The 27,616-nt window shown below is 38.9% G+C and overlaps 1 protein-coding gene across 3 annotated transcripts in view; it reads right to left on the bottom strand.

Moving 5' to 3' along the window:
- TNR (tenascin R) overlaps positions 1 to 26,590 on the bottom strand; it is a 481,637-nt gene extending 455,047 nt beyond the window's left edge. For all 3 annotated transcript variants that reach the window (XM_087960907.1, XM_026669153.2, XM_087960908.1), the window contains exon 1: positions 26,192 to 26,590. The gene's annotated coding sequence lies outside the window, so the exon portion shown is untranslated. The remainder of the gene's footprint in view (positions 1 to 26,191) is intronic.
- Between the last annotated feature and the right edge of the window lie 1,026 nt (positions 26,591 to 27,616).

Here is a 27,616-nt window from a genome sequence, read left to right as displayed (position 1 = left end):
TCACTCACTCCACCCTGTTTACTGGGGGTTTTTTGGGGGGGGATGTTCCTTCAGGTCAGGATTGACTCCTGTGATGACTGGCTACTCAAGTCCCTGAAGTTTTCTTGACAAGGTTTTTCAGATGTGATTTGCCATTGCACTCTTCCTAGAGCTGAGGGAGACCAAGTGGCCAAAGGTCACTGAGTGAGCTTTCTACCTCAGGTAGGACTAGAACTCATAGTCTCCCAGCTTGATGCCTTAACCATAGCCCCAAAGTACTATATTGTAAATTTACTGAATAGTTATTAATTAATGATGCCTGCCACCACAAGACATGTGCCAAATGGGTGGCTAAAGTGGGTGGTAAATACTTCTTTATCTTGATAATTTTTTGACATATACACTGAAATACTGTGGATACCCCCTGTCCCTTTGATAAAAACACCAAGAATTTCAATGTATGAAATTTAGCATTGCCATTTTATCTTAACTGGGAGAGGATGAGATCCCACATGAGAACTGTGATTTTTTTTTATGTCAAGATGAAACTATCTTTAAAAATAAGATTTTTCTAAAGCATCTTCTTCCCTTCCCCCCTCATTTTTCTTGTTCTCCTGATTGAGCAGGGGGCTGGACTAGAAGATCTCCAAGATCTTCCAGCTCCTATTCTATTCTGTTCTATTCTATTCTATTCTATTCTGTTCTGTTCTATTTCTATTTAAATGTAAAAGTGAATAACCTTTGTTTGCTTGGGGGGTTACTGCCTGTCCAATTTCCAGTTATTTATGACCCTGCTCCTCTGACCTTATCTTTTCTTGCTGAGCCACTTGAATGAATTGCCCTAAACATATTTTGTTTTTGGTTGTTTTGCAGTAATATTTTAGTATTTTTGAAGTATTTATTTGATTTGTCAACTACTTACAAGGTACAGGTTTAAGAATAAATATAGTTTTGAATACATGAGATAGATACTTATAAGAAAAATAAAAAACTATAGGACAGGGATGGTAGGCACGATTGGTGCGCTTATGCACGCACCCTATAGGCCTCTTAGGAAGGGGGTGAGGTCAATAGTAGACAGTCTAAGGTTAAAGTTTTTGGGGTTTGGGGAAGAAACCACAGAGTCAGGTAGAGTATTCCAAACATTGACCACTCTGTTGCTGAAGTCGTATTTTCTGCAATCAAGTTTGGTGCGGTTAACCTAGAGTTTGTATCTATTGTGTGCTCTTGTATTGTTATGACTGAAGCTGGAGTATACATTTGCAGGTAGGACATTGCAATGTATGATTTTATATACTATATTTAGATCGGACCGGAGGCGGCATAGTTCTAGGTTTTCTAGGTCTAGAGTTTCAAGTCTGGTGGCATAAGGTATTTTGCAATGAGTAGAGGAGTGGAGAACTCTTCTTGTGAAATATTTCTGGACTTTCTCAATTGTGTTAATATCAGATACATGATATGGGTTCCAGACTGATGAGCTGTATTCAAGTATAGGTCTAGCAAATGTTTTGTATGCTCTAGTTAGTAGTGTGATATTACCAGAGAAGAAGCTATGTAGGATTAGATTAACAACTCTTAATGCCTTTTTGGCTATGTAGTTACAGTGGGCTCTAGCACTTAGATCATTTGAGATGAGTACTCCAAGGTCCTTGACAAAGCTTGGATCCTCAACAAGGTCTTGCCTATTTAGTTTGTGTTTTCTGATTTTTTCCTGCCAATATGTAAGACAGAGCATTTATTTGTTGAGAGTTGAAGTTGCCATTTGATTGACCATGCTGATACATAGTCAAGGTTTTTTTGGAGGGTAGTAGTGTTGTCTGTGGTGTTGAATAGCTTTACATCATCAGTGAAGAGAACGCAGTTGCTCTTAATATGATCACAGAGGTCATTTATGTAGAGTATGAAGATAATTGGTCCTAAAACACTGCCTTGGGGGACACCACTGTTGACAGGTACAGAATTTAATAGGACACTCCCAATTTTGAACATTTGTTGTCTGTTTGACAGGAATGCTTCTATCCAGTTATGCAGGTGTCCAGAGATACCATAAGATTTTAGTTTTAGGAGTAGTTTGTCGTGTACCACTGAAGGCTTTACAGAAGTCTATGTAGATTGCGTCTATTACTTTGCCCTGATCGAGTTTTGTAGTCCATATGTTTTTGCAGTGTAAGAGTTGCAGATTACAGGATAGGTTTTTTTCTGAAACCAAATTGTTTATTAGAGAGTAGATTGTTTGTTTCTAAGTGGAGGATGATGGATTGGTTAATAATTGATTCCATGACTTTATAGGTGACGCAACATAAAGAGATTGGTCTGTAATTTTCATCTAGGCTGGGGTCTCCCTTTTTGAAGATGGGGATAACTGTGGCTTGTGACCATACTTTTGGCAAGGAGCTGGTCCTGAAAGATTTTTCAAAGATTATGCTTAGAGGTTCGGCTATGGCAGTGGATAGCTTTTTAAGAAGTAGGCACATATTCTGTCCGGTCCAATAGATAGGGATGGTTTTAGATTGCGTAGTGTTTTTCAGCAATGTCTTCTGTAAAATCAATATGTATTAGATCATTGTAGTTGTTTGTGGTTCGACTATGAAGTACTGGGCTTGATCCATTGCTGTTTACAAATACTGAGCCAAAGAATGTGTTAAAGAGATGACAAGACTGTGGAAAATACGGAATATTGAGCACACCGTGCTGCTAACTTTCCTTATTGTTTGTCTCTCTTCTTCTGCAGACTTATTTCAGGTACCAATTTCTGTCCTGGCTTGCATTTGTTTCATCTTCAGTCAGTATAAGAGGTGTGTTATTACTATACTGGCAATTAGCAAAGAAAAGACAAGCAGTACTTATGTGACAACAACAGTCACTTCATGAGTGTGAGGTTGCACCACTCTGCATTTTCCTTTCCACTTTCAGTGTTACAGATTCCCCAGACTATTCATTTCCAAGCCTGTATGTTACACATTTACATTAAATTGCGGTATTTTCAAATTGTCTTTTCCTAATCCATCCTGAAATTCACTACAGTTATGATCACAGGCTGATTCTTGTTCAACTTTTGTTTGTAAATCTAGACATTGCAGAGAAGTCCATCTTGCTGCTTCTGAATTGGTTCACAGCCAAGATCCACTTTTTAATTGTAGTGGTGTGGTGGCATAACTACCAACTTTTCATATAGAGCTCTTCTTATAAAGGAAAATGTTTATAGCTTAGGGTTGAAATGGGGGTCCTTGGTGCTCTCTGAGCTTGGTTGTTTTCTTGCAGATGTTTCATTACCCAAACTAGGTAACATCATCAGTGTTCAATATCATCAACACTGATGGTGTTACCTAGTTTGGATACTGAAACATCTGAAAGAAAACAACCAAGCTCAGAGAATACCAAGGACCCCTCACAGCCCTTCTTATTGGCTCAAAATATAATGGTATAATTCCCACATTATGAAAACCACCTCAGTGTTAGTGGAAGTAAATAAAGTGAAGGAAGTACCTTTTTAACTTTCTTCTCTAACACAAGTATGAGAGCAAGTATCATTGGTTGGAATCATGCAACGTAGACCAGATAAATGGATGTTAACTCAAATATGGGGCTAAAATGTGTAAGTACATCAATACTGAACACACTCCATCTGGAATTACTATTAAATAAAAGCCAGAAATTGAGAAGCTCACAAATGCTTGGTGTATCACATATATGATGAATTCCTATTTTTGGTAAATAAATAAATAAATAAATAAATAAATAAATAAATAAATAAGATCTTTGCATTGAAAAAGAAGTACTGCTTTTAACAGAGAGATGCTTTTAGAGAAATAATAAATAAAATAATTATATGCATTTACCTTCATTTAAATGCTCACCATTACATCATAACTCCATTTGTGAAGAATGTACTAGTAAAATATCTAACAAGAATCAGAAGAAATTTAGGCAAATTTACATGTGGGAGGACCTCTTCCAATGTCTGCCTGCATGAGGGTTTCCCATCCTTGCTGAAAGAAGCAACGGTGCAGTGGAATCAGACCCGGCTAGGGATAACTCTTGTCCTCCTTTTGGACACATTTTATTTTATTTATTTGATTTGATTTGACGATCGCTTACAAGATAATAGGTATAAGTATAAGCATACAGGAATTCCCACTCCTAACCTTTCCCCCTGCTTGACATGGAAATGATTTAAGCTGCTTCCTCTCCACAGCTGCTAACAATATGAAGAGGAATAACAGAATTAATGAGGACATTGGATAGAGGTGTTATGACCTCCTGAGAAGTGTGGTTTCTGAGATACATCCCAGACAAGCTCTATTCCCCTTTTCAAGGCAGACTTTTTGTAGATTGAGTTCTTCTCTATTCATAGAGAAGATGATTGACTCCCATCCCTTCATATAGTACACTGTTTCTTCCCATGAAAGTGAGGGAGGGGGAAGCTTTGAAAGAAGAAGTCTGGAGCAGAGAAGTCTGAAGAATAATTTGGTTCTTCTTGACTTACTTTCAATCCCTCCCCTTTCCAGGAGTGGATTCAGATCTCTCTTGTAAGCAGAGGAAAATCTTCTCCTCTTCCTCCTCCCTCCTCTCTCCTATTATTTGGACCTCTCAAGGCTGCAGAAAGTAATAGCTAGATCTCATTACACATTGCACCTAGGATTTGGTGAGGCTGGAGGTATTTTAAGAATAGAATGCATGCCATTAGCCAGGGGTCTTCAAACTTGACAGCTTTAAGACTTGTGGACTTCAACTCCCAGAATTCCTCCTTCAGTCGTGTTAGCTCAGGAATTCTGGGAGTTGAAGTCCACAAGTCTTAAACTTGCCAAGTTTGAAGACCCTTGCCATAAGCCTTTGTCTCTTGGCTACTGTTGAAAACAGCTGAAAATTTAGGGTTCTGGAACCTCATACAGGGCATTTATCATGCAATGTCCATGCTTGTACTACCTGTTAATCCTGGTGGAAGATAGCATTGTATATTTCTCATCCCATTTTTTGTCTGGAATGACCGTCACTAAGGCAGGAATTTTGTACATCGGGGAGTCCCCAACCCCTGGGCCGTGGCCCACTACTGGGCCTTGAGCAGTTCAGAACTGGTCTGCGGAAGTGCTGGGTGAGCACAGGCATGCTTATCCCTTCTTGCACCAGCAGTGGACAAGAGCATGCTCCATTTGTGCAAGCAGTGGGTGTGTGCGTGTACCTGCCACTCACATGTACCTGCCACTCACCACCCCCTCTCCTGCCCGCCCACTGGTCTGCAAAGCCAGAAAGGTTGAGGAACTCCAAATGCCTTAAAACTGAACGATGAATCAAATCACCCAAAATCTGAGAAGACTTGAAAGCAGAATAAACAAGGTTCATATAAAATGTGTATTTTGTTTTATGTTTTTATTTTAAAAGCCTACTGATGTGGATTTCTGGCGAAACTAAAGGAGAGTTAAAATTCTAATTCTCTGGTGTTATAGTCAAAATCAAAATAATAAAAATGATAGGATTGAAAATTGCACATTCAGTTTATATTGTGTGAGAGGCCAGAGAACAGCTGCTGACCTTTAGAAATTAATCTGTATGAACTTTTATTGATATGATAAGCTGGCTTGACCATGTTTTCCTCAGTTCAGAGAGTTGGGTTTTGCCAAATTCTAGGCTTCTCTTGGGAGCTGAAGACAACTGCCAGTTTCTTCCAGGCTTTGTTGCTGTCAAACCAATGTTAACAACCTGTAGCCTGGGGGGAAAGTGGCACAGGAGATTTTCCTCAGTATATACACCGCTCAAAAAAATAAAGGGAACACAAAAATAAGACACCCTAAATCTGAATGAATGAAATATTCTTATTAAATACTTGGTTCATTATGTTGAATGTGCTGACAACAAAATCACACAAAAATTATCAACGGAAATCAAATTTAGCAACCCATGGAGGTCTGGATTTGGAGTTACACTCAAAATTAAAGTGGAAAAAAACACTACAGGCTGATCCAACTTTGATGTAATGTCCTTAAAACAAGTCAAAATGAGGCTCAGTAGTGTGTGTGGCCTCCATGTGCCTGTATGACCTCCCTACAATGCCTGGGCATGCTCCTGATGAGATGACAGATGGTCTCCTGAGGGATCTAAAGGATCCCCCAACTCCTGGACAGTCTGTGGTGCAATGTGGTGTTGGTGGGTGGAGCAAGACATTATGTCCCAGATGTGCTCAATTGGATTCAGGTCTGGGGAACAGGTGGGCCAGTCCATAGCATCAATGCCTTCGTCTTGCAGGAACTGCTGACACACTCCAGCCACATGAGGTCTAGCATTGTCTTGCATTAGGAGGAACCCAGGGCCAACCACACCAGCATATGGTCTCACAAGGGATCTGAGGATCTCATCTCGGTACCTAATGGCAGTCAGGCTACCTCTGGCAAACACATGGAGGGCTATGCGGCCCCCTAAAGAAATGCCACCCCACACATTACTGACCCGGTCATGCTGGAGGATGTTGCAGGTAGCAGAATGTTCTCCATGGCGTCTCCAGACCCTGTCACGTCTGTCACATGTGCTCAGTGTGAACCTGCTTTCATCTGTGAAGAGCACAGGGCGCCAGTGGCGAATTTACCAATCTTGGTGTTCTCTGGCAAATGCCAAACGTCCTGCACCGTGCTGTAAGCACAACCCCCACCTGTGGATGTCGGGCCCTCATACCACCCTCATGGAGTCTGTTTCTGACTATTTGAGCACCCACATGCACATTTGTGGCCTGCTGGAGGTCATTTTGCAGGGCTCTGGCAGTGCTCCTCCTGTCCTTCCTTGCACAAAAGCGGAGGTAGCGGTCCTGATGCTGGGTTGTTGCCCTCCTACGGCCTCCTCCATGTCTCCTGATGTACTGGCCTGTCTCCTGGTAGCGCCTCCATGCTCTGGACACTACGCTGACAGACACAGCAAACCTTCTTGCCACAGCTCGCATTGATGTGCCATCCTGGATGAGCTGCACTATCTGAGCCACTTGTGTGGGTTGTAGACTCCATCTCACTCTACCATTAGAGTGAAAGCACCTCCAGCATTCAAACGTGACCAAACCATCAGCCAGAAAGCATAGGAACTGAGAAGTGGTCTGTGGTCACCACCTGCAGAACCACTCCTTTATTGGGGATGTCTTGCTAACTGCCTATGTTTTCCACCTGTTGTCTATTCCATTTGCACAACAGCATGTGAAATTGATTGTCAATCAGTGTTGCTACCTAAGTGGACAGTTTGATTTCACAGAAGTGTGACTGACTTGGAGTTACATTGTGTTGTTTAAGTGTTCCCTTTATTTTTTTGAGCAGTGTATATGGCAGCCTATAACGTTTGAGAAACAGGTAGTCCATAGAGGTTGTTTGAATTGAAGTAGCTTTGATCTAAGACTCAAAGGGTACAGAGCCTAATAGAGATGATTGACAGCACTGCATGGGCCAGGAAAGCATGGCTTTATTAAATGCCTCCAAATGAAATTAACAGATGGGTGTGGGGGGCAAAGTGAAAAGCAACAGGTTTTAAGCTAAGCCAAATCTTCTGAACTATTGACAAAGTCTAATATACTGAATTTCAGCCTACTTAGATTTTAAGGAAATATCCTATAAAGGCTAATAGATTATTTGAAATTGGAGATAAAAGAACAGAGGATATATCAAAGAAGCTGTATGGATCCCCATGCACTGTTTCCATTTATGAAGTCACCACACAGAAATGTGGTGTCATCAAGTATCACTGTTTCTATAGAAATGTGTGAATTTGTTTGTGGGCTGGAGAATTACAGGCACTCTCTAGTGGCAACATATGCAAACAGTCAAATCTATCAATAGAGGGAAATATTTTCTATTGTTTCAAACAAACACAGCCCAAATACAGACTTTTGATTATAGTAAAATGAGACAAACTGTACACTATGTTTCCACCATATAAAATCTACTGTTTTAGATAGTACTGTTTGACCACAAAAAGCAAAGAACATGAACCTACACTTTTTTTAAAAAGTTCCAACTCTATTTCTTTTCACCAAGGTTCGTGTTTTGTTTATTAAAAGTGCAAGACACCCACATTATCTGCTGCCAGAATGCAGGCTTGTTGCCTGCCACATTGATCTATGCATGATGGATAAAGTCTTTTGCTGTTTTATGGTGAGTTCTCAATGGTATTAAACCTCATTTATATGTCTGTAAATATGTGTGTAGCTTTGAATGGAAGCTTTATTGCATCTTTCATAACTTCCATCCATTTGGGATACAAATTTTGTTTGGCTGAAAAGGTGGTCTATTATAAGCCACAAGTGAAAGACTTATCATGGTGATGGATGGCATATAAATGTGGGGAAGGCCTGTGCACTGTAAAAACTGTCCCCAAGTTTTTGTGAAGTCCTGCTTCAGAAAGGATAAGCAGACACATTCCAAATAAAGGATTTGCTTCTACAATCAGAGTAAACAATGCACAGCCAGTGATTTTAGAGGCAGAAAAAAGCATAAGTTATTTTTAAAAAGGGAAGCCTTTTCAGCCTAAAGGCTGATGTTTTAAATATATATATATGTTTAGCATCCAAGAGCCAGAAATATTATGCCTTTGGAATTGGGTCAAGCTACAAAAGGTTTGTCTTTGTGTTTGTTCGTTTCTTTGCAGTTGGAAAAAAGGAGATAAAAGGTCAAACTTGATCAAATTATGTATATGTGTAAGTGCAAACTATTTTCAGAGTTTGGTATAGAAATCAACAATAGAACATTCACATATACCCACATATATGTATCATCAACATACATCATCCTATATATCATCCTCATTTGATTTGGACTGAGAAAAATGGAATACTCCCTGCGTGGATAAAGTCAATATACTGTAGAGCATTTGTTCAGGCTGAACTAAGTTGAATGGTTATGTGTCAACAATACTGTAGTGCGGTATTTCTCAATTTTGTCAACTTTAAGGTGTGTGGACATGTTGGCTGGGGAATTCCAGGAGTTGAAGTGCACACATCTTAAAGTTGACAAGGCTGAGAAACATTGCTGCAGTGTTGAATAGAGGGTTGAACTAGATGATTTCCTTCCAAACCTATGATTTATGGAATCAGGAACTTACTGCTGAATTCTTGCTGAAGTAAGCTAAGTGCAATGATTTTCTTTCTTATTGATATTCATTATCATCTGAAATTATTCTTATTCTATGGATGAATATGAAATCACAAAGCTCATGGCTCAGAAAGAGCCTCCTCGCTGACGGACCATAGATCGCTACTCTCTGCGGCTATGGTCCATGCTTTTTCGTTGGAGAGCCCCGATTATTATGATTAGGGGCTGAAGCTGCCTTGGAGGGGCAGCGGAGTAAGGGGAAGCTGTAAGCCAGGTTGAGGGGAGCTGCATCTCCCCCCCCCCCGGGCTTGGTCTTTTCCCTCCCCAAAGACGACTGCACGGTGGTTTAAAATGGCCACCCCGAAGAGGAGGACTCAGCTGGATTAAGATTTGTGCAGGAGGGAAGAAAGAGGTGGATAACATCTGAACCGGGACAACTGGGCAATACAACTAAACAAAAATACCCCGGGATTAAGGTAATATGGAATTTTTAAGAAAAGAAAAGTGAGCAGCGAAATTACAAAGGAACAGGGAAAAATAAGAAAATATTTCTGACAGCTAAGTGGGGCTTCAAACCGGGAAAGGAAGAAGCTGGAACTAAAGATTTAACTAAATTGGACTAAAATATTTTGGGAATAAACAGGCATAAAATAAAGCTGGACTTAAGATTGTCAAAAAATAATAATAATAAAGTTTACAAATTGGAGACTGGACTGTGCTGGAATATTGAGGTTCGAAAAACCCTAAATAAAAAAAAGGGGGGGGGAGATGAAGACTTTGTATAATGGAGAGTGCCACCTTTTGACAAAAACTTGAGCTCAAACAAAACGGAAAGCATCCTGTTTCTGAATGAACTTGTGTGGATATAACATATATTGAAATATTGAAACAAAGTAAGAATCTTAGAAAGTGAAAGCAGAACCAGAATAAAGAAAAAAGCAAGGAAAGACTGACTGTGGGATTGATTGATGTTTTTGGTATAGACCCTGGGCTGGAATAACTGAGAACTTTAGAAAACTGAAAGAAGAAAGAAGGAAAGTAAAAGTGGTTTTTTTGTGTGTGGACTTTAACGATCATAAAATATAAGAGTGTGTAATGATGATATCTCTTCGGGAATCAAAAATGGAACTTAAAAATATGAGAGAATTACTACAGGAAAGGCGAATCATTTTGCTCTGTGTTAGAAAAAATGGAAATGGCGATTGAAGAACGAGAAGAAAGAGCTTCAGAGGAGGAGGAGTCGATTCAAAGAAAAGACATTTTAAATAGACAATTAACACAAAGAACACTACAAAGAAGTGGGGAAAGGAGGAAGGTTAAAAAGTTGAAATTTAAGACGGCAATCAAAAGGGTGAATACCTGTGAAGTCAGGAAAGGCAGAAAGACCCAGCAATAAAGGGGAAAGGAAGATATTAAGAAAGAGAGGGATATAAACTGGAATGAGAAAAGATATGGGGAAAAGAGGGGGAAGAGATTCTGCAGAGTGACAAGGGGTAATAAGAGTATTTCTGCAATTAAAAATATTTAGAAAATAGGGTAATATAGATACTGATAACTCTTATTAAAAATCAAGGGGAATATGCTGCGGAATCCAAATGAAAAGATGTAACGATTATTATTGTAACTTCTTAAAAATAATGGTTTATTGGGAATCAAGATGAGGGAATAAAGGTATATTTTAATTATTGAGGTGTCACACTCAAAACAGTAAAAGGGGGGAACCTATACTTGTTTTTGTTTTGTTTTTAGTGTTAAAATTTGTATTAATCTCGAATTTATAAAAAGAATGTGTAATGGAAAGGGAATATGTCAGACTAAAGAACCAACTAAATTAACAAGTTAATATAGACTATTAAAAGCAAGGAGAGACATTGGTAACTTTTTTATTATTATTATTAGGCAAACACATATTGTTTATCTTTATTTTTAAAATAAATATTAAAGGATTATATTTGAAATAATTGAAATGAAACAAAAAGTTTTTTCGATTGAGATTAATGAAAGAGGCTAGAATTAATGTGTTTGTTTCTCTCCTTACTGAAAATTTGGAATGGAAAAGGTAATAATAGAATTAAGTATGCATATATGAATATATAATTGCTGTCATATTTGTATGTAAAGGTGATGACCCGGAAATATGTTGTCCACTAAAAAGAGATTTTTGTTTTTATGTGAAAAACTGAATAAAATTTGTTAAAAAAAAGGAAGAAAGAAAGAAATCCCCAGGGTGGGATACAAAATAAACACAATCACAAAAAGTAGTCCCCCTTTATTCCTTCACTTTGCTTTCAAGCTCCAAATATCCTTGACTGGAGACAAAAAACTCCCCCATGAGCAGTTACAAGAAGGAGGAAATGCCATTTAAACTAAAAATGTATATAAATTATAAAGAGTAAAAAAACAATACAAACCAGGCAAGATAAGGGCTTGAAGATGTCCACAGATATCAGAACATACACTGGGAAGGATGCCAAACTCAGAGAGGAACAATAAACTAGAGATATTTCCACGCTTTGTTTCCAGCACTTACCCGTACGCATGTCCGTCCTCTTATCCAGTTGTCACAGCCTCAGTGCATGAAGAAGATCAAGGCCCTCTCCTCCCCCGTAGACCACGTCTCTCCCTTATCCTCTCCTCCCTACGTGCCCTAGGATGGAGAGGGGATGGGCCTGAGTCCTCCTCTGACTGCCCAGCTGGCCTCTGTCCTTCCCCAGCCTCCTCCACAACCTTCAGGGCCACACTTCCGCTCCTTATCAGCTGTTCCTCCTTTCCCTCAGAGTCAGTCTCCACCAGGGGCATGACAGAATTGTCTATTATGTTGCACAAGTAGATGAGAATTCAGTGTGACTTTTGTTTACATTGTGTACTTTAGCGCCATTGTGTATATAGTCCCAATCCAGACTTTGAGGATAAACTACAAAGTAAATATTAAAATGGCAGTATTATAAATCAAAATAAATTACCACATTACACATTATAAAGTTGGTAGAAGGAGAACAGTCGAAGAAATTGTTCTAAAAAATACCCTGTAAGTCCTACCTTGAACATTCCCTGAGTATCAGAAAATAAAGAGAGAGAGAAATAATGAGTGACAGGCAGAGAACTGCAAGTATAAAGAACAATGTGCACCTTGTTTGCTACTAAGGGTTATGATGGCAGAGGCATGTATTGTGGAGTTGAGTTGGTAGAGGGCTGGTGCTCTCATCCTTCATAGAATTTCAACAGAGCTCTGACTAGACTGAGACATGCTTAGCTTCAGACAACACAGGGAGATGCTGTATCATATTTTTAAGTGTGTGATGCTGCACAGTATAGATGGCTCGTGTGTAGTCTGTCAAAGTGCAAATCAGCTCACCTAGTTTGAAAGGCAGTGCCTTTTGGTGGCATCAGTGTTTGAAAAGTAACTTCTCATGAATTAATGGTGGAATATGCCACAACTCTACTCAGAAATACGTCATATTGGCTTCTGTTGAAAAGCAGGTAATTTGCATTTAAAATTAATCTCATGCTAATATAAAACAAGCTTAATTTTCATAGAGCAACAAGGGTATGAAAGTGAGCTGGATTTGAAACCAGCGCATTGCCAAAATGCCTAATCAACTGTCATATATCCTTGGATATTTACCAGTTACTTATAAGCATGACTGTCTTCAAATCATTATTGACTCCTGGTGACAGCTCAGACAGGCCCTTGCGGTATTCCTGGCAGGAGTTTGGAAGTAGTTTGCAATTGCTTCCTTCCTAGACCTGAGAAAGATGACTGTCCCAAGGTCACCCAGCTGGCTTTATGACGAAGGGAAGACTACAATTCATGGTCTCCCAGTTTCTAGCTTAGTGCCTTAACCATTTCACTGAACTGGCCCTCTACTATTAAATGTAGCATATTTATTCACATTATAAGTTAGCAATCCCCTCCTCAGCTTGTTTGAAATGGTTTTTGTGTGTGTTGGCACCACAAGTTTCAGATAGATATTGTAGATAGATAGATAGATAGATAGATAGATAGATAGATAGATAGATAGATAGATAGATAGATAGATAGATAGATAGATAGACTGACTGACTGACTGACTGACTGACTGACTGACTGACTGACTGACTGACTGACTGACAGATATGATGATAGACAGACTATATATATATATATATAGTTTTTTTCCTGACATTTTATTCTGCCAAGGACAACTTCTAGCAATCACTTTTCACCTTTCTTTTATTGATCTTGTTCTCACTTGTTTACAGAGAAACTAAAGCCACCCTGTCTGTGATCATCCAGATCATTTTGTTTCAAAAGTTAATTGTTTCATTATAGTATAATACGATGGTATTTGTTTTATATAGCGTACAATATTTATGTTCTGCTTCCTGTGCAAAAGCATTTCAAAACATTTTACAGTAAAAATAGCAATTCTAGAGGACAACAACATATTTATGCAAAGAAAATTAGTTTCTTTGTAGCCTTCAGCACAACATGCCAATCAAATGATTACATCCATTAATGTGGTTCAAGTTGGCCTCCTGACAGAGCTGTCTTCCAGAGGTTTTATAGCCTATTTATTGCACAGAACTCCTCAATAAACCAGAAAGAATCTCATCATTTTACCAGAAAATGCTCTTAGGGTAATGGTTAAGTGGTTCGTTGTGTGATCCCATTCCCCAGATCAATAAGAGTCTCAGTAGAAGGATCAGATTTGACTTAATTCTAATTCAGGGATCTATAACATTTCCTAAGTTTTGAAGGGAACCATTTTAATAGCTTCCTTGCACCCGCAGTGGAGATAAGCTGCCATTATCCAGACTACTTCTCTTTCAAGCTGAAACAAGAACTAAGTTGAGGTTTTATTCTGGCATATAGAAGCCTCTGTGGCACAGTGGTTAGAGTGCAGTACTGCAAGCTACTTCTGCTGCAGCCAGCTGCCTACAATTTGGCAGCTCAAATCCCACCAGGCTCAAGGTTGACTCAGCCTTCCATCCTTCCGAGGTGGGTAAAATGAGGACCCAAATTGTTGGGGGCAATACCGCTTAGAGCAGGCTGTAAAGCACTGTGAAGCAGTATATAAGTCTAAGTGCTATTGCTATTGCTATATGCATTGATGCAAGAAGAGTTGAAAGCAGACTCATTGAAATCCTGAATTGATTCTGCTAAGGCAGTGCAGCAGACTAGCCCTCCAGATATTTTTGAACATTACACTTGAGGCAATTGGGCCAGTTCTTGGCCAGAAGAATGGGTGAGTTCATCAAGAGTACCTTCAGTCCATTTCATTATCCTGAAATGAAATATTGTTGACTGTCTCATTTGGAGAGGTTTTCAGGTGAGCGAGATTGTATTCTTACATAGCAAAGCATCTTCTCAGAGCTGAATTCAGCACTGTTCCACCTCAAGGAAGCTTCCAGCTGTCACTGGGAAATGTCCATGCACATACCTATATTTTAAAAAAACCAACAGGATAGCCAGCATTCCCTATAGTTCCCCCAAAGTGGTCTCCAAAGGAATGATCTCCTATAGTGAAACCATCCACTCTTTTGCCCATTATATCCAATGCAATTAAATCACAGTGAGGGCAAAGGAAACCAAAGACTTCAAGGAGGGATAGGAAGGAGGGGAAGCAGTGCTAAGAACAGCATCAGACATAAATGGATGGCACCACAAGTTTCAGATAGATATTGTAGATAGATAGGTAGGTAGGTAGGTAGGTAGGTAGGTAGGTAGATAGATAGATAGATAGATAGATAGATAGATAGATAGATAGATAGATAGATAGATAGATAGATAGATAGATAGACAGACAGACAGACTGATTGACTGACAGACAGATATGATGATAGACAGACAGATTAGATAGATAGATAGATAGATAGATAGATAGATAGATAGATAGATAGATAGATAGATAGATAGATAGATAGATAGATAGATAGATAGATAGATGATACATAGATGAGAGAAAAACAGACATTCAAATAAGCACTGAATATTTTCTTCTGTATGAGCCCTCATCATACTTGGCTGTCTGTGAGAAGAAAGTAGAAGCATAATGAGGATTGAGGAAAGCAAGCAAACTGACTGTGAGCCATCTGCTCCTTCCTCCTCCCACTAGCCTAGATTAATCCTGCCATCAAAGATAGAACATGTCAAGCAATTCTGCCTGTACATACAAAGAATGTACAAAATGCCATCCAGGAAGACCTTAGTGCCAGATGAGCAGAAACTCAGCTTGGAAATGACAATATTTATATCAGAGATCAGTTAAACTTCAATACCCATGGCAGGGAAATAGAGATGGCAGCTTGTGTAGTAATACCAGCTGCAGCCTTAATACCCATAGAAGCTGAGCCATGCCATTAGCAATACCGTGTTTCTCACAAAATAAGGCCAGGCCTTATTTATTTATTTATTTTTTTGACCCCTGAAAAAACAGCTAGGCCATCTTTTCGGGGGTGACTTAATTTCCTCCCTCACCTAGAGCGTCCCATGCGCACGTACCTCTCCACTAGGCCGTTTCTATTGGCCGACAAAAGCTCCTCAAACGCATGGGAGTCACCAGCTGCTTCAGGGCGAGGCGTGGCTGCCCGCGTCCCCTCACCATGAGGCAGTGTCTTTCGGGTGATGGAAGCTCCCCAAGGGCAGTCACCAACCACTTCAATCAGCCAGTAGAAGCAGCCTCAGGGCAAGCGCCCACACATACTCCCCTCGCTGCGAGGCTGCTTCTATCGGCCGATGAAAGCTCCCCAAAGGCAGAGTCACCAGCTGCTTCAGGGCAAGGCATGGCTGGCCACGGGGCGCTCCTGATAGGAGTGCCCACACACACTCCCCTCACCATGAGGCAGTGTCTTTCGGGCGATGGAAGCTCCCCAAGGGCAGTCACCAGCCACTTCAATCAGCCGGTAGAAGCAGCCTCAGGGCGAGCGCCCACACACATTCCCCTCGCTGCGAGGCTGCTTCTATCGGCCGATAAAAGCTCCCCAAAGGCAGAGTCATCAGCCGCTTCGGGGCAAGGCATGGCTGGCCACGGGGCGCTCCTGATAGGAGTGCCCACACACACTCCCCTCACCATGAGGCAGTGTCTTTCGGGCAATGGAAGCTCCCCAAGGGCAGTCACCAGCCACTTCAATCGGCCGATAGAAGCAGCCGCGCAGTGAGGGGAGTGTGAGTGGGCGCTTGCCCCAAGACCGCTTCTACCGGCCGATCAAAGTGGCTGGTGACTGCCCTTGGGGAGCTTCCATCGCCCGAAAGACACTGCCTAATGGCGAGGGGACACGGGCAGCCACGCCTCTCCCTGAAGCGGCTGGTGACTCTGCTTTTGGGGAGTTTTCATCAGCCGATAGAAACGGCCTTGTGGTGAGGGGATTGTGTGTGGGCGCTCACCCCGAGGCCGCTTCTACCGGCCGATCGAAGTGGCTGGTGACTCTGCCTTCGGGGAGCTTCTATCGGCTGATGTTCTATCGGTAGTAGATAGGGGTATTTTAGCCTAGGCTACCTGCAGGGCACTCCTAAAGGCAAGTTTTCTCCCCACCCCACCCCACCCCCCGCCCTTCCCCCCATTTCTCTTCACCTCATGTTGTTCTAACAAACAGTGTGAGAAATGGCGGGGAAACGCATGGTTTAAATTTTGGGGGCAGGGTTTAATTTTACCTCATGCCTAGAAATCATGCTGGGCCTTCCTATTGGTGGAGGCCGTATTGTTGGAGAAACACGGGAGCTACATAAGCAATAGCCACAGACCACGTCTAAGAAGAGCTGAATGCCACAAACAAGGTGGCAAGATCTGACTTTAAGTGAGGGAAGAGAGAAATCTTCAGCCACCTCTGGTTAACTCAGCCACTCCTGGGCCCAGACGAGCAGGCAAGAGAGGGGTGACTTCTCTCTCTTGGCTAATATCTTCCTATCTATTAAAATAAGTGGGACATTTCAAAGAGGTGTTTCCATTTTCCTTCAGATCAAGAGGTCATTATTCTTGATGCATCCCTATGCAATACCATCACTCTCACCATGGCACCAAATGAAACCACATTTGTTGTTAGTATTATAATTGTTACTTCCAGATCTATCTTTGTTGCAGTGTGGCGGGGGGAGGGGACTTTCCCTCTTTCTGCCCTCCTCAGAGAAGGGAACAGCTTCGTGGCAGCATCTATGGTCACATCAGGCTATGAATAGTCCCTGGCATTTCATTTCAAGAAACACATTTTTTTTTCCTGTTTCCAAAAGCATAATGATGATGGATTCTATCTTTCTAACATAATTTATTTGGAGGCAGCTAGGAAAATGTAGCAGGAAATTTCATTCCCAAATTTCCAAAAATTCACAAAAAGACAGTTCTACTACAATGGAATGTAACAGTTTAGCTGAACCTGAAATCAGCATCCATTAAAGAATAATAGCAAATCTCCCCTCTCCCTGGATATGCCATATCCTACAGGTCAGTCTACAGGTGGTGGTGTTTTTTAACAATATCAAAATTAGAATAGCTTCTACAATAATAATGATTTTTAAAGTGTCCTAATTTTAGACTAACCAAACAGAAAAGTTGATACTGTTGGACTTGATAAATACAGAATTTACATATATGGCACAAATAAGCTTTTGTTTTTAAAGGTATCCAGAAATTTGCAGGGGGCAACAAAGGAAGACCCAGCCTATCAGCTGGGACTTGGGAGGCAGAGAATAGATGGGGGCGGGGCCAGTCAGAGGTGGGATTTGCCGGTTCTCCGAACTACTCAAAATTTCCACTACCAATTCTCCAGAACTGGGCAGAACCTGCTGAATACCATCTCTGAGTCAAAGGATTTTTTAAAGTACAAACAACAGTAATAATCAGAAATAGAACAGTTCAAAGTTAAGTGACTGTTCAAAGTTACAACGGCACTGGAAAAAAATGATTTAGGACCATTTCTCACACTTATGAATGTTGCCACATCCCCATGATCATGTGATCAAGATTCAGACACTAGCATGTATTTATGATGGTTGCAGCATTCTGGGGTCATCCAATCACCTTTTACAACCTTCCAATAAGCAAAGGCAATGGGGGAGCCAGATTCAATTAACAACCGAGTTACTAACTTAACAACTACAGTAATTCACTGAACTATGTCATTAAGCAACAGAAATTTTGGGTTTAGTTATGGCCGACCACCTGTATATAGGGCAAAGAAAATGGTTATCTGAAATATTGCACGTCCTTGTTAGGATTAACTATCTGGCCCCTTCAGGGGTGCCTTCGAAGGTCCCATTTACCAAAACTTATGGCAGGAGAGCTCCTTTTACAACCCCTTTACTTTGGAATAGTTCGGCCCCTGGATGTGCTCAATAACCAACTCAAGCACAAACATAACTTTACAATGTATTGGCCCAAGATAGAAAACAGCACCAATAGGATGGGTCTTCTTTCCAAGATTAAAAAAAAAGCAAAAGCTAGACAATGCCACTTAATCAAGACATATTACTGATACATTTAGAAATTGGTGGCTGCATCATTACTCAGTAATAATATGCTGCATCTAACCTAATTTCACAGATGTCAATAGCAGCTGCATTTGCATTATGTTGTCATTATGTGCTTAAACAATGCATTGCTCTTGCTGCTGAAGCTGCTATTGAATGGCTGTTTGTGAGACTATGCCTTGCTATTGTATTCTGGGAAAATAGGAGAATACTTAATTATGTCAAGCTTCTTTCTGCTATCTGAAATGGTTCAATCCAGGCATAAGATGACCCACTTCTGTGAGGTCATTTTTCTGAAGGACTCGCATTCTTAGATTTAAATCCATTTATTTATTTATTTAGACCCAAGCTAATAAACACAGGAGAGAAGATGTGTCATTTGTTAGAAAATGCTGAGGTTTCTTCTTTTCTTCTTGCCTCTTTTTATGAATGAACCAACTTTCTCTCTGCTAGAGAATCTTGGAGAATTATTTTTTGGGGGGGTGGGGGTTTGCTTCTATAACATACCCTGAACACTCCATAAATTCATCCCCCAAGTTATGGCTCCCTTTTGATTTGCCACAGCACTTTTCTTTGGCAATCAAAGATAAGGCTGTCCCACAAGATATGAAATAGGAAGCTTAGCATGAATGATTGATTAAAGAAATCTGGGCTGCTTTACACATGACAATTTTTCTGCACAAATTAATTTCACACTGTGATGCATGAAAATCATGCAGGTGTTTCTATTGCTGTAATTATATGGATTCATTATTAAAAGCAACTTCTAATAATGTGTATATTTTTAAAATGTAATCGGGTAGATGGGGACTGAGAAACATTTTTGCTGTCCTGGCAAAATGTTATGGGTGAAGTAAGCTTTAAACCTTCCTGTAACATCATTCTTCTCTCTGCTTACATACTGAGATGCTGGAGGAGATACAATAATCACTGAACAGCTGTTTGGTGGACTACATGGAGTAATTCTGATTGCACTAACTAAAAACATAGGACATAGGTTCAGTGGCTATTAGGTATAGATATCTAAGTAATCCTGTCCTGTGTAGTTGCAGCATATCCCAGAATAAGTCTTGTCTGGGACAGAATATACTGTAGTAATGTGTACTACAAATTTCCAGGAATATCTGGCTGACTGCTATGCAATCTCTTTACCAATGCAATGGTTGTGTTCATAAAAAACCAACAATCATTATTTGTTTACTTATTACTTATTGTAATTACTTATTCCCAAGTATTGCACTATTCCCAAGATTCTGAGCAGAATTACATAGGCTAAAACCTAATGTAAATCATAAAACAACAGTTGCCATCATAAATGATAGATCATTAAAATATTCAGAATTGAGAAAAATACTATAATCCTCTCACAATGAATGGAATCTGAACCAAAGTATAAAAACAAAACTATTGAAAATTTTCTCTGACACTTTTAAAAGCTACTTGAAGTGTACCCTTATAATCATTGACACAGTTATTTTGTATATAGTCTAGAATTGATGTTCTATGTTAGTCAAGGAAAAGCAGGATATGATTATTCATTTATTTATTCATATATTTCAAAGATTTATAAACTTATACTTAACTTTATCACAGTCATTAACCAGCACAAGAGAACTAGCATTCAAATTTTCAGAACATCCAAAACTAAATTGACAATATCAGGAGACTTAAGAAAGATACATATGGACAAAATCTTTGGCTAAAATACAATATTAAATCATAACGTGTGTAGCTTGCTCACATGTGCAACAAAGAGAAAAGAGATTAAAATGGCAATCTGGATAACATAAACTTTGAAATAGCAGTATAAAATCAACAACCCCTGTTTGAGGAAGATGGGCAGTTTAGAAATATGAAATATAAATAAATAAATATGCACACACAGACACATGTATATTTGAAAATACAACAGTAAAATGACCCAAACATGTTTTAAAAATTATAACTTCTCTTAAACACTCCTATGAAACCTGAAAAAAATATAGTTTAGTAGCTGATATGCTATATACACCCCAAAGTCAATGGTTAATACTGAGCCTGAGCCATTTCTGGCTCTCTATACCCAGACAGGTTTAATTGGTCTTAATTATTCTTTGCCTGATTTTGCATGCCACCATGCAAAGCTTGGCAACCTTGTATGCTATTTCAGGGTTGATACTGGAAAGTAGAGATATTATATTATATTGTTGGTTGTTGTGTGCTGTTTTGCTAGTTTTATAAGCTTGTCTATAGAATGGTATTCCAACATGATTTATGTATATCAGAATATGAAATATTTTCATGAAAATATCATGAATTGTAATACAAGCAGAGTAATCAAATGTCAAACTAAATAACATTAAACATTTAATCCACTGCATAAAATCTTAATTAAATACTCGTTTGTTAAGTGCATTAAATATCGAAAGAAGGAAAGATATTTCATGTCTCAATAAAGCTCAATAAGTCTGAAAAGACTTGGAATATTCCATTTGTCCATCATAATATGCATTGGCTCAGTTTTTAGTGTATAGATGAAGACCACATAAATATTAAGTGAAGAATGATGTATATAGACACCCTCCAAATTATACAAATTTAAATTCTTCCAGAACAAGTAATGTTGGAAGTAAATGGAATATCTTGCACAAACTTCTGCCTATATCTTCAACTACAAGTGGACCATAATTAGAGAACTAGTTTTGAGTTGAGCCAAATTCTAATTAGCCAAGCAAAGAATCATTTTCTTCCTTCTTTCTTTTCACTCTCTTATTTAAGAATTGTGCAATGTCCAAGAAACATAGCATATATCTCAAATATGTTTTACAGTTCCATTCTGCCAAATCTCACCCAGATTTACAATCACCCAGATTTATAATGTATTGTATAATGATAGGCTTATATATCTGTTTGTTGAGCATGGAGCAAGATTATGCTTTGGGAGGTGGTTATTAATTGCAACAATCCACAATTTATATATGGAATTAAACACAAGCCAATGTAATCATCATATGTGGCATTTTTTCAGTGTAAAAATAATATCTATTGTTATTAAATGTAGGGGTTGAGTTAGAGAAAATTCTTTATTAGGTTATTAGAAGAAAACACAGAGTCTATGATGTTCTTTAGCCCTCCGCCCTTTTTAAGGTCCCTTTTTATGACCCTGTAATCCTTTAATTCAAGATAAAATCAGGGTGACTGAATGGAGTTGAGCATTTACTGGCCAGATGCCCTTCCTGACACCTACGTGGAGTTTGCAGCAGATATTTTCTCTTTGCACCCTGGGAGAGAAGCAGGATTGAACTCTCAACCTTCCAAGTGGGAGGTGAAAATCTTCACCATTAGGCCACCACACCACTCATTCATTAGACTTAACGTGTAATGTAGGAGCTGAAAAGAATCTCTCTTGAGAAGACAAAGATTAAAAGAAGAACAATATCTATTTAAAAGTAAGATGGAAGAGAAAAGAAGCTGAGCATGTACACTCACCAATCCAAAACACCCGATGACAACATTTCTTTTTTTCTGGGAAATGCTTTAAACTCTGCTACTTCCTGCCAAGAGTTTGGTCAGTGAATAGCTGCATTCATATGTGAGTTTAAGTCATTTATAACAGTGCTCCATTTCCCAAAACCCATTGCTTACTCCACTGATAGGGATCTGAAGATTAAACAGATAAAATGTGAAGTCTGTTATTTAAGCTAATCAAATAGAGCAAAATTCTAAGGGAGGGAAATCTTGGAGTATTTAGCTGGGTGTGATTTCTCTCTCTCTCTCTCTCTCTCTCTCTCTCTCTCTCTCTCTCTCTCTCTCTCTCTCTCTCTCTTCCTTGGGAAACCAAGAATTAAAAAAAGAAAGTCTCTTAATATTAATACAGATGTACAAACTTTAAAACAGGTATACTATGAAATACTTACATAATCATCTGCAAATCTTAAGATTTCCATGGAAGTTGTACCTAGAAGAAGTGTATAAAAACTAATAGTGTATGCTTTAAAGTGTATTAACATTTATTTTGCAAAATTCTAATACTGTAGCTAAGTAATGCAAAATTTAACAGCCTGAATCTTAGGTGAGGCAAAACAAGAAAGAGAAATAAATCTCAACTTCATTTGTGATTTGTTGGAGTTCTATTTTTCCACAGAAATGGAAAAACTTTTTCCCCACATTCATGTTTCAAATATCTCAGAAAGTACTATTGATTAGACCAATCATTTTAGGATGATTATAGAACTTGAGAATTTCTCTTTCTTATTTTATCTCATCTAAGATTCAAGCGGTTGAATTTAGTACCACTTAGCTACAGAATTATAATCTAGCAAAAACCAGGTTAATGCATTTTAAAGTATCCTGAACTATTAGTTTTAATATACTTCTTCAGGTAAATCTGTGCACAACTTCCATGGAAATATTAAGATTTGCAGATGATTATGAAAGTATGTTACAGCCCCTCACTCATCAAAAAATATGAGTTACAGCTACCACATATGAATGTAAATGTAATATTCCTGTGTAGTTGGGCACTGCAGAGACAGATGGAGGTTTTTTCGCAAGCTGTTTCTCAAAGAAACAGCTATATTATTCATTATATTCATGAGTTATAGTTTGATTGCACTTTGTGTCCAAACATAGATTTCAAAACCAACTTGTGGCAATTAAATCAGTAAACCAATAATATATACAAATAATACACTAATATTTCCTATTTCTGTTCAACAGATAATCTGATCAGCTGGTACTACTTGTATTATGTAAAGGTACACAATATTTAATATGTTTCTCATATTATATTAGATAAAAAGGAGGTTCTTTGAAAGATATCGGGAAGCACAGTAAAGGGCATGGAAAAACAACAATAGGAAAAACAGAGAAAATGGGATACGATGTAAGGAGGAGGCCATGCCAATGCATAAACATAAATATAAATAAATATACAATGCAGTTTCATTAAGATGATAAATCCCCTTTACAGATTTTATCACAAAATGCAGAATATCTAGGGATATTCCACTTAGTTCTTTGAGTATGAGTACTTGATAAGCTTCCAGAGAATTCACAGTTCACTAGCACACAAATTGAAAGCTTCTCCTTTACCACTGTTATGAAACCTCTCTTTCAAAATGTACTTTTAGTTATATCCCACATCTCTTATTCTGTTGCTAAATATTGACTTAATGCTTAAGACTGAAAGCTATTTATATTTCATTTTTTTTAAAGAAAAAGTCAGCTTCTTATCACAATCTACTGTATTCTTCATTCGATCATCTTGGTTTTCAGGATTTTGCTATAGCATGCTTTTATAGTAACCGTTGTCATAAATAAACAGGGAAGTTTCAGAACAGGAAAAGGGTGGGTTTGATGCGACACCAAAGAAGGAGTCAAGACTAAAGAATGCACACAATCCTGAAACTGGTGATTGGTCTCAAAGCAACAATCTCTCCTTTAATCTCTTCTATGAAATTGAAGCTTAATTTTTGCTCATATTTAAGAAGCCCTGAGACTGTTCAGTTTGCTTTGGCAGAACAACATAGCTACTTCTTAGTATTTTGCTCCCATTTCTATAGAGCCTACACAAAAGGAAAATGGAATCATTTTAACAAAAGTTAAATCACCTCTAAATGATTTACTTATATAGGGGATAATTTATTTTAGATTCCACAATAAATATTGATAAAATATGAAGTAGTGGTTATTAGTAAAGGGACTCCGTAGGTAGCATATGATGTTATCTTATAGAACAGTTTTAGGAGCACTTGGTTTTAACTCCTATTATCAATTGCTACTGACTGAGTTCACACAATATACTAGCTTGCTTAAGTCCAGCCCATTCAATGTGGTTACTTTATTGTTTGACATCTTTTGCAAACATAGGCAATTAGGTAAATTCAGTAAATCATGATTCATTTCATTGTGCCTATCATGTTCATATGATCAATAGGATGGATTCAGTAGATATCAGATTAGATCAAACTCGTGACTAGTACAGCAAGTTTTTTTTTTTTTTATCTCCATAGAACTTTTCCTTCAGCCTCTGCTATGGCTGTGCACTTTTTTGAATAAAGTAACGTACCACTTATTAATACATTAAAAAAGGTCTTTTTTGAAATCTGATTTCTCATTAGTATTTCCAAGGAAGAAAGAACTATTGAAATGCTGTAGATCCCACCTGTGTCACAAACATGAAGACAAAAAAAGCTGCATCAAGACTTCAGATACAATTATAACACAAAAAATTGATTTGTTTTTTTTTCTTTTAAAAATAGGACTTAATCCCACAAAGTCAATTGCCATTCTGAGCACCTTGTTTCAGGAAAAGACATACTACAAATGAGAGATAAATATTGATCAAAGAAATGCAGCTTTCTCTGTGCAAAAGCAAGCAATAAGAAACAGGAAGGGTCTGGCTAAGGGATAATAGAATTGAATAGTTTCATATTCATAAATCAGGAAAATTGATGTTTGAGTCTATGTCATGATTTCTAAGGCACATAACTCAGAAAACAAAATTGGGAAGGAGGAAAGTTTCAAACTGGATACAAGTTGATTTACGATTCCTGCTTACTGCAATTGGTAATAGTTAACAGGACAAACAAAAACAATATCTGAAGAACTGCAAAATGACACTTGAAGGCGCAAGTTTCAAGTTCATTTTTCTTGGACAGCAAGCCCTAAGAATGACATATAGCAAATGACATTTGAAATTGAGAGAAGCCATAAAGATAGCATAGGTTATGGAATGAATGGGAAAGTAGAAATGTATAGGAACAAAGAAATTTCCTTTGTAGCAATGTAAAAGCTCTTTTAAACCTGATTTCTCATATAGATTGTTTTATGAAAGGAGGAAGAGAGGAAAAGATAACTACATGTTATCAGTCCATTTATCTGCAAAACATTATTGTTTTCTTCCAGAACAAGCAAACATATATTCCCCAATATTTGGGGAAATGAGGTTTAAGAAAGCATCTGACAGAAAGTAGGGCAAGAGTTGTAACAGCAGAGTTCAAAATTAAATAGCAAAGAAGATGGGCCTTTAATTATCATATCCTTCTGTAGACTATGTTGCCCATTTAGCATGCAAAAATTGGCATTTTCCCTGATGCTTTTTGCATTCCCAACAGGCACTGAGAGCAACTTGACTCAATTTAATCTCATTTTAACAAGTCCAGGCAAAACAAAGTGCAGCAAGGCCTCACATTTCCAGGGGAAAATACAGGTGTTCCTCCCTCTCCACATATACAATCTACACACCAGAAGGATTACTCTTCCACTGCATTCCCTATTATCTTCTTCTGCCAACTCTGCACCTGGAGGATGGAGTTCTGAAAATCTGGACACTTCCCATCCTACTTCATCAGCAGAGCAATACAGAAAAACCATGAACTAACCAAGACACACACACACACACACACTCCTCAGCCTCTAGATCTAAGCTGAACTTGGACCCAGTAACATTTTCATCATCAGGAGGAGTTAAATGAAGGACTCTCTTCCACAGCCAGGAGATCCTAGACAGTTCCCCACACATCCGTTTTTCCTTTGGAACGCACAGAAACGCACAGAAACACCTGTCTCCGGTATCCTGCGTCAGCCAGCAAGGGCGATCTTGCTTGCCAAGATCCTAAAAGGAAGCTGGGGAGGAGAGAGAGCGCGCGCCGGCAACCTATTGCGTCGCTCTCCCTGGTGCTGAAACAAGCAAACCCCAAGCAATGCAAAATATAACAAGTGACGGTGGACTTACCCAGGTTGGAAAGAGAAGCGCCGAGCCCAGCTGAGAACAGGAGTGCTCCTTGTCCGGCAGTCTATAGAGTCTCACGACTGATAGGTCACGCAGCTCCTAGGCTGTCCTCTTCAACCCGCCACTCGTCTTCTTTCCATTGAAGGAGAGAGAAGCCGGCAAAAAGCAAAGCTGGAGGCGGGGATAAGGGGGAGCAGAATCAGGTAAATGGGAAGTGTAGGAGTCAGTCAGCTCTCTCAGCTGGGACAAATCTCCTCTAAACCCTCATTGCTTCATATTTCTCCTCTCAGGTCGTTGTGTTGAGCCGAGAGCTTTAATGCAGCTACTTGATCCTCACCCCTTTGCATTCGTGTTTCCTTTCTCTTCAATTTCAGCAGCTTGGAGGTGCCCCCCACCCCCAGCTCACATACGCACAAGCACCACTTTGCCTTTAGCTTGCAAGAAGCCACCTAGTGGCCAAAGAGAAAAACAATCCAACATTCTAACATACATAAAAACAAAACCATAAGAGCATTCACTCAAAGCATGTAATTATGACCTTACCTGCCTATTTATGTGCCCATTTACATTAACTTCAGATGTTTTGAATTGCTGTCTTGATCTGCCATGCAGATTCATGTATATTGTGGGCAACGTATTTTTTGCTACTTTTCTTGTCACACTTTGAGATACCTAAGGGCTTCCCAAGATTTCCTGGATAGAGAAATTCTGAATATTCTCTGCTGTCCAGTCTGCCCCAAAACTACTCAGATCTCCTGAATCTGGTTTGTTGGGTTTCACATCCTACCCCATGAATATTCAGGTTCAGTTTAAGCACTTGATTCAACCAAATGGAAAGTTTTTTTTCCCCCAAAACTCATCTTCCATACAGTCAAATCTACTGTATAGTGGGTCAAAGATATAGAAGAAGCAAAAATTTAAAAAGCAGGTATCTCCTGGATACTCAGCTTAATGAGTAGAGCTAATATTTTAAATTACCTGTCTTTTAATATTGGAAAGTTTTTTGGGGATGCCCCTTTAACTGGAGTTGGAGCTAGGTGATTGTTTGTGGCTACCCATGTAGAGTCACAACATGCCATTTGGCCCTCTCAAATCTCTAGTTGTACATTAACAACTAAATCAGAAATTTGGGTTTTTATGGCTTTCCTTTGTGCCATTCTATTTTTCTATATGAACTTATTTTTATTTTTCATGTACAAAAACACTCAATTTGAGGTTCCAACTTATAAAATTGTACAATATAAGAAGAACATAATTTCATTCTGCTGAATACCTCTGACATTAGCCACAGTACTGATACCACCCATTCTTAACTCTAATTGGCATTTCATGAGTTATATTTTTAAAGTAAGTAGATTAGCTATGGGTTGTCAATTTTTTTTAATCCTGCCTTTATTACTTTAGTCATCCTGCCTTTATTACTTAAGT

This window comes from Notechis scutatus, chromosome 3, assembly GCF_049901735.1.
Source record: "Notechis scutatus isolate UNSWTSFEM ecotype Mainland chromosome 3, rNotScu1.2, whole genome shotgun sequence".
In the NCBI taxonomy this organism is placed as follows: Eukaryota; Metazoa; Chordata; class Lepidosauria; order Squamata; family Elapidae; genus Notechis; species Notechis scutatus.
The sequence above is the reverse complement of the archived record's forward strand: the minus strand, read 5'-3'. Positions and strand labels throughout refer to the sequence as shown.